This window comes from Sinocyclocheilus anshuiensis, unplaced genomic scaffold (assembly GCF_001515605.1).
Source record: "Sinocyclocheilus anshuiensis isolate Anshui unplaced genomic scaffold, SAMN03320099.WGS_v1.1 scaffold1325, whole genome shotgun sequence".
Classification (NCBI taxonomy): Eukaryota; Metazoa; Chordata; class Actinopteri; order Cypriniformes; family Cyprinidae; genus Sinocyclocheilus; species Sinocyclocheilus anshuiensis.
Genome location: NW_015552751.1, coordinates 645,767 through 654,582, shown reverse-complemented (window position 1 = coordinate 654,582; position 8,816 = coordinate 645,767). Strand labels below are relative to the sequence as shown.

The 8,816-nt window shown below is 31.5% G+C and overlaps 1 pseudogene; it reads left to right on the top strand.

Annotated features, from left to right (window-relative positions):
• The window catches only part of LOC107667864 (potassium/sodium hyperpolarization-activated cyclic nucleotide-gated channel 2-like), a 52,382-nt pseudogene that overhangs the window by 34,695 nt on the left and 8,871 nt on the right, over nucleotides 1-8,816 (top strand).

The window sequence follows — 8,816 nt, the reverse complement described above, 5'->3', positions numbered from 1 at the left end:
CACACACACACGCGCGCGCACACACACACACACACACTCACACACTCACACACTCACACACACACACTGCACAGAGACACACATAACCACCTCTTAGGATAGGAGAGACTTTTGATGTGTGGAGGTTTTGAATTTTGAGGCGAGATGCATTTCAGGTCACAGAAGAGAAGAGAATAATTGTGAATAATTCAGAGGCAGTTTAATCGGGTGATTCCTGATGAGTGTGGAACGTCAACGGACAACTAACCATCTAAACTAGGACACATGTTAAAGGTCCATTGATGCTTCATCACAGTGTGTGTGTGTGTGTGTGTGTGTGTGTGTTTAACTACAACTGAAAAAAAAATGGTGAAGGATTTACTCTAAAACAATTTTCTGTCAGACATGCTAGTAAATTTCACAAATAATTACAAAGAAACGACAAGTAACAGATTAAATTCATTTGCAGATTTCTTGTAATACGTAATCCAAAAACACTGAACGCAGCATCATCAAATTAAGTAATATTAGGCCTTTTTTCGCAAATCAGTAGTTTTTGTGTAACCTTTGCTTTATTTACAACTTTGAAAAATCATTTTTTACAGTGTACAACTAAGAGAGGCATAAAAATGTCAGGCCTAAGAAGAGATCTGACAGATTAGAATGATGATATTCACACTTCTCAAGAATGATGTTATATGGAACTAATGGAATATGGATTTCTGCCCTCAGATTTCAGACTAAACATATTCATATTTTCTAACCTTTTCTCTCTACACATTTACTTCGCTATCTAAACGAGGCAGTATCATAGACTTTTATTGCTTTACATTTATATTAAAAGCTAATTAGGTGACTACATTTAGATTATATTTATGCATTTGGAAGATGCTTTTATCTAAAGTGAGTTACATTGCAATAAAGTTCTATATTTGATCAGTTTATGCATTTCCTGGAAATCAAAACCCGTTGGTTTTGCAACGTTATGATCTACAGACTAAACCAAAAACTAACTTTAGCGCTAAAAGAAAACTCTGGGCTTTGCTTACAATATTTATGAATCATTTGCTCTTTGGAGGACGTCTGCAGGTTTTGAAAAATTGAGGTTTTGTCTGAATTAACTTTGTCCCCCAGTACAGCTAAGAAAACACACAGTACAGTTCAAAAGTTTGGAGTCGGCATGGTTTTTCTGAAAGACACTAAGAATTTATATTCATCAAAGAATCCTGAAAAAAAATGCAGTTTCCACAAAAATATAATATTGTAGTATTTTATATAATATTTAATTTAATAATATGAAGCAGCAAATCTGTTTTCAACACTGATATAATAATCAGAAATGTTTCTTGAGCAGAAAATCAGCATATTAGAATGATTTCTGAAGGATCATGTGACACTGAAGAGTAATGATGCTGAAAATTCAGCTTTGATCACAGCGATACATTCCATCTATTTTACAATATATTACAATAGAAAACAGTTATTTTAAGTTGTAATAATATTTCACAATATTACGGTTTTTACTGCATTTTTGATCAAATAAATGCAACCTTGATGAGCAGAAAAGACTTCTGAGCTACCAAGTCCACAATGCATGTAAGTGTGCTGTTTTGATTTTAACCACCTAGCAACACCTTGGCAACCATCCGCAACATCTTGCCAGCAAGTTTTGCATGATCAAGCGCTTCAGGAAATGTCAAAATTTATTATTTCTTGTTTGTGTTCAGACCTGTGTCATATTTAATATTATAAGAACTCCAACTTTTACTGTGATGTTAGTATGAATAACATCAGCGTTTGCATGCTAAACCAGTGAGAACTGTGGCATGTCCTGACCTGTCCTTGTCCATAACCTTTCACACCGATCAGTAAACGGCTCCATCAACGGCGACTTGGCTTTCATAATTTGGCTGTAAATGAGGCGAGAGAGGATGCAGTTCGACGTCACACTGGTTTATCAGTCCAGCTCTATCATATTGCTTTCTTCTAACCTACCCATTAAACACAATTTTCTTTATCGGTCCATCAGTGAACCACTTAGATCAACACTGCTGCTGCTTCAATTGAGTAAGTAAGTGACATCTTTACCGTGAAGCATCTGGATCAATGAAATGCTGGGAGAAGCTGTTTCAGGGTATAGATCCACTCGAGGCTGTTCAAAACAGTCCAGATGATGCACAGAGGCACGTTTTCCAACACGTATATGACAGTCAGGGCTGTCGTAGCCTAATGGTTAGAGAGTCGGACTTGTAACCCAAAGGTCGTGGGTTCGAGTTTTGGTACCGGGTGTGTGTTCACAGTGTGTGTGTGCACTTAGATTGGAGTAAATGCAGAGCACAAATTCCGAGCATGGGACACCGTACTTGGCTACACGTCACGTCAATTTGACTTGCACTTTCACCTTACAGTTCAATCCCTCATAATGAAATATGAGGCTGGAACCCCTGTTTTTGCAACTGTACCTTTAAGAGTTTGTTTAAATAACATCTGTTGTTATTGATGCTTTGATCTCTAAGTTCTAAAATTCTAAAATCTAGTACATTGAACACTTTATTTAAAAAGATAAAAGATAATTTTATTTATTTATTTTTACTTTTGAATCTCTGGAAGTTCTAATATTGTAAAATCTAAATAAATTTTTTTATTTTTTTAAATAAAATAAAAAATTAAAATTACAATTTAATTCTGTTACTTCAAAAGGCCAAGTAAAATTAGTTTAAGTATTTTTTTTAAATCTCTGAAAGTTCTGAAATTCTAAAATCTAGTACATTGCTTTTTCAAAAATCAAGGACATTTTTATTTATTTATTTATTTTTCAATTTTTGAAGGTTCTAAATTTCTAAAATCTATTACATTGAACTCTGTTATTTTAAAGGAGCAATGATTTATTTATTTATGTTTCTTAAAAATATATATTTTAAATTTTTTAATCTTTTTCAAAAGATTGAAGTTTTTATTTATTTATTTATTTTTAATTATACAATCTAGTACTGTATATTGAACACTTATTCATTCAGAAGATCACAGACATTTTTGTTTTTAAATTTTTGAATCTCTGGAAATTCTAAAATTCTAAAATGTAGTTCATATGTTATTTCAAAAGATCAATAAAAAGTTTTTTGTTTGTATATTATTTTTGAATTTCTGAACATATTTTTTAAATGTAGTACACTGAACTCTATCATTTCAAAATATAAAGGAAAATTATTATTATTATTATTATTATTTGAAGCTCTGGAAGTTATAAAATCAAAAGATAAAGGGAAATGTTATGTTTTTCATGTGACCTCCTTTTAAAACCAATCTTTGAACACTGTTGACCCGGCACTGACAGATGCAGCCCACTTTCATGTTCGTATGAAGTTGTGGAATGAGAGCAGTAGTGGGACCTTTATAAAGCTGAACACACAGGCAATTATTCTCACAAGTGGTTCAGGGACCTTTACAGGTGTTCCACAAACGCCTGCGTCAGCAGATGCTGCCACGCAACAGGGAACACACACACACACACACACGACTGCAATGCTAATGCCTCCGCTCTGACCTGCTTTCTTTGTTTTGCCTAAATCATTCCATCATTACTGTTCTCTTTCTGTCTCTGGAAATAACACAGTTTGAGGGATGTTTGGCTCGTCAGTGTTAACTAATGATCTGAGGCTGGGATTTGGGGGTCGTACATCGCTTGAAGAACATGGACCTGGCTTAGAGCAATGAGAGAAAAAATGAAAGTTATTATGCTGACATGGATGTTTCTTCAACAACCTGTTTGGCCCTTTTAGAAAATGAAATTAAAGGGATAGTTCACCCAAAAATGAAAATTTGATGTTTATCTGCTTACCCCCAGGGCATCCAAGATGTAGGTGACTTTGTTTCTTCAGTAGAACACAAACGAAGACTTTTAACTCAAACCGTTGTAGTCTGTCAGTCATATAATGGAAGTGAATGGGAATCAGCTTTGAGAGCCAAAAAAACATACACAAACAAAACCAAATTACACCCTGTGGCTCGTGACGATACATTGATGTGTAAAGACACGAAACGATCAGTCTGTGCAAGAAACTGAACAGTATTTATATTGTTTTTTACCTCTGATTCACCGCAATGTCTGAACTGTCCTGAGCGCATTCTCAACAGCTGGCATGTGACGCGTCTTCTTCTTCTTCTTGCTTTACGGCGGATCGCAGACTTATAAGTGCATTACCGCCACCTATCTGTCAAACATATCTACAATCTCAATTAGGAGCGTCAATGGTCCATTTGAGAGATACTGCAACTGTTTGAGTTAAAAATCTCCGTTTGTGTTCTACTGAAGAAACAAAGTCACCTACATCTTGGATGCCCTGGGGGTAAGCAGATAAATATCAAATTTTAATTTTTGGTTGAACTATCCCTTTAAACAAATTTTCACCCTCTTACTAGGTCTTTTCACAGGAGATTTTCCCCCTGTGATTTGATGAAGATTTCCACCACAATCTAAAATTAACATGCCTTATGTGGTGGAAATGACATGTTATGAATAATTCTATTTCATAGCATTTTATGATTCCTAAATAAATGCAATTAAAGAATATTTTCAGACTTTTGGCATAATTTGACATAATCACAGCTTGATCAAATGATATTTACCTATTTTATCTCATATTTTATCTCAAGCTCTTCCCTGACACAGTTTTTCATTTGTAACAGTGATATTTTAGTATCATTGCGATACTATTATAGTTAAAAAAAAAAGAATTTGATTTGTATATTTTCATTTGAGTGATTTTTGTTGTGTTTTTAACATTATTATTATTAAGTTTAATTTTTTATTTAAATTTTAATTGTAGTTCAGTTTTTTTTCTGCTTAAATTAAATGTTGCTTTGGCAACTAACTGAAACAAGTTTTTCGGCTAATATATATATTTTTAAATATGCCTATATAGTGTTTATTTTTTTTATTTAAGTTTTACTTAATTCATTACATCAAGTTAAACTGAACTGAAAAAAAAAAATATATATATATTTTTCCAGTTACCATAATTTATTTTATATTATTTTATATTAAGTCTTTCCGTTTTAGTTAACTATAATTGTATATTATATTTTTGTATGTATAATTTGTAACCTCGTGCACTAATCTTTGATAAAACTTGTAAATGCAATTTATAAATGTATAAAAATGGCTATAAATCATTGTCACGCAATACATATTGAAATAATTTGTCTATTTCACTCTTTCACAATTGATATTGTCCTGATATAATTAATATTCACACATTCAGTCATTTAAAATAATTCATAACCCATGACCTGTTTTCTTGGGAGTAGCTTACCTCATGTAGTAGCTAGCTGACTTTGACGTTCATGTATTATGCTGATGATTTCATCCATTCAAAGTATATATTGTTATGTTTGGTATATTATTTATACTTTATCAGTGTTCATTTAGGTGTATATCTTTTTTTGAGTACTCTGTGTTTTGGACTACAACAATCTGGACTTGGACTAAAACAGTCTGGATTATTTATTTTTTACATTTTTCATAGTTTCAGTTTTAATTTTATTTATTTTTATTTTGTTATTATTCTTCAAATTGTTAATTTTTTTATTATTATTATCATTATTATTATTTGTAATTTTGTTTTTTTATTATTATTTTTGTAATATTTCTATTTAGTTTTAAATTATTTAATTGTATTTCAGGTTTAGTTTTTTTTTCTTCTTTCTTTCTTTCTTTTTTCTTTCCCCAGTTGGAAATTGTAGTGATTCAACTTCAACTAAATGACAATTAGAAATGTTGCCTTGGCAAAAAAAAAAAAAAAAACCTGAAATAAGTGTGTTTTTTCGTCTAATATTTATATTTTAATTTATTTCAACCTTATTTCAATTAACAAAAATGCTTAAATAGTTTCAGTTTTAGTTAATGATAATAACCCTGGTTTAAAGAACTGACATGATACTATGCATTAGTGCATTACTGCTGAAAGTGCTATAGATGAAGAAACTTCCTCATTTTCTTTACATTTCTGTCTTTTTGTCTCTGCAGTACAAACAAGTGGAGCAGTACATGTCCTTCCACAAACTTCCAGCAGATTTCCGACAGAAAATCCACGATTACTATGAGCACCGTTACCAGGGTAAGATGTTTGATGAAGAAAGCATCCTAGAGGAGCTGAACGAGCCGCTCAGAGAGGTGAGTGTGTGTGTGTGTGTGTTTGGTTATCTGTGTGTTTGCAAAGGTCTGTCTATGTCTGTAAACATCTGTGGAAAAAATCTCCCAGAAGGCCCTGCAGTTTTCACAGAGCTTTCCAAAACAATGAAACCACGCTGAAGCGGGAACGGCTTCCAAACTCATTTGTGTCACAGTAAACAGATAAATCCCTTCTGAGAATGGCTTCCAGCTTTCACTGCATTTAATGCTGTTTTAAGAGAATATAAAGCTCCTAACAAACATTCAGCTACTTGAGTATAGATGTTTATGCTTTAATATAATTCATTATGGCTGAATTGCACCAAGAAATTTCCGGGTCAAATTTAACCTCATAATCAAATTATATATTACATTACAACAATTATATTCATTACAACAAATATTAGGCTATAATATACCATAATAACAAGTTTTATTTTTTCCAAGCAAATTGATGATGATGAGGATTATTATTATTATTACATCTTCAGATAAATGGTATTTTTTATATTAGCATAAATTAATTTCCATACCAAAATTACTAGACTATACAATAATAATGTTAAAATTTTTTCATGCAAATTATTATTATTATCATTAAAATATGTATTATTATTATTAAAATTTCTGGTAAATAATTTTTTTTTCTTTTATAAGCATAATAACTCTGCTTCTGTTTTGCTGTTTCATAGCATTTTATGATTCCTAAATAAATGCAATTAAAGAATATTTTCAGACTTTTGGCATAATTTGACACAATTACAGCTTGATCAAATGATATTTACCTATTTTATCTCTCATATTTTATCTCAAGCTCTATTTCTTAAATATATCTTGTATTTTTAAGTTTAAAATTCAATTAAAGAAGTGTTATTTTACTGTTATTTATATACTATTACAGTTTTTATTAATATTTAGAATTTTCTTTTATTTTTAATAGTTTCAGTTTTAATTTAATTTATTTTTAAATTATTATTTCTAATAATTCAAATAATTATATTTATAATAATTAAATAATTAAATGAAATTTAAATAAAGATTAAAAAATATTAGGCTAGAACATACTATAAAAAGTACTTTAATTTTCTGTTTGCAAATTATTATTATTAAATCATTACAACAAATTTTAGGCTGTAATATTTATTCACGTATTAATATTATTATTATTATTATTATTATTATTACATTTTCAGGTCAATTTATTTTTATTTGCAAATTACCATTATTATTATTATTATTATTAACATATTTTAAAATAACATTAAGTATTATTTTAGTAATTATATTAATATTATTTAAAATATGTAATGTTATTTAAAAATATCATTTATCCATCCATCAACTTTTCTTGACCGTTTTCATGTGATTCACCCTTTTGTTTATGTAAATGCTGTGTATGTGAAATATGAGTTTATGTATTTCTCTCACCCTCTGGACTTCTTTCCATCTGCTTCAGGAAATCGTGAACTTCAACTGCCGTAAGCTGGTGGCCTCCATGCCCCTGTTCGCCAACGCCGAACCCAACTTTGTGACAGCCATGCTGACGAAGCTCCGCTTCGAGGTCTTCCAACCAGGCGATTACATCGTCCGTGAGGGAACCATCGGCAAGAAGATGTACTTCATCCAGCACGGCGTGGTGAACGTGATTACCAAAGGAACGGTTGGCTTGAAACTTTCCGACGGCTCCTACTTCGGAGGTACGATGCCACTCAAATTAACCTCATAAATGAGATGGGAATTAAACCATCACTTTACTTAATTAAGCTGCTTAAATCCTTATTGAACCCCATAACATTTAAGCCAGATATGGTGTGACCCCTTCTATGTTAGTCCTTTTTACGTATTGTGATTATTTCGAAGGTAAATGAATTGAACTTTAAAGACACATTCGTGTTCGCAATCAACATTTTTTGCTTTTACTTTATGCATCTCATCCAGCCTGAACTTGATCTCATTATTTAGATCTCACTGTGATTTAAAAATCTAAATTTAAGCACTCATTATTCTCTAGCCAGTGTTTCTGACATCATTTAATGGACCATTTGTATTTTCCAAACGTTTAAAGGTGAAGTGCATAATTTCTGCTGCATCAAACTGAATATCATTTTTTCCCCCAAACATTTCCCCATGTGCTAACCTGAAAGATATACCTGTCCCTCATCTGTTGAAATGAACAGAGCAATGTTTTGAATGCACCTCAGTTTGCACTCTTCAGGAAGAGGTTTACTTACAGTCGTTTCTGAACATTAAAATTGCATGAGAGACAGTTTTTTAACATTAAAATGATATGCTTTTCAGTGTCATCAGCGAAGCTGCTCCATCTTAAGACTGAAGGCCTGTTCACACGAGAACGATAACTATAACTTTAACTACTGTATATTCACAACAACAGACAGTAGCACTGTTTATTCTAAACATGCATTTCAGTTATTTTCTGTGCACATAAATGCAGTCAAATGGATTTTGATTGGCTGATGATTTTTCTTTGTTTATCAGCTGGAAAAAAAATACATCTGAAAGTGATTCTAACCATATCTTCTGTGCCGTTATCATATAATTATGGTGTGAACTTGCTATTCTCTTATATAATGGTTATAGTTATTGTTATAGTTATCATTCTTAAGGTGAAATCACTTTTACCATTGTTCAGCCATTTTTAATGGACAGA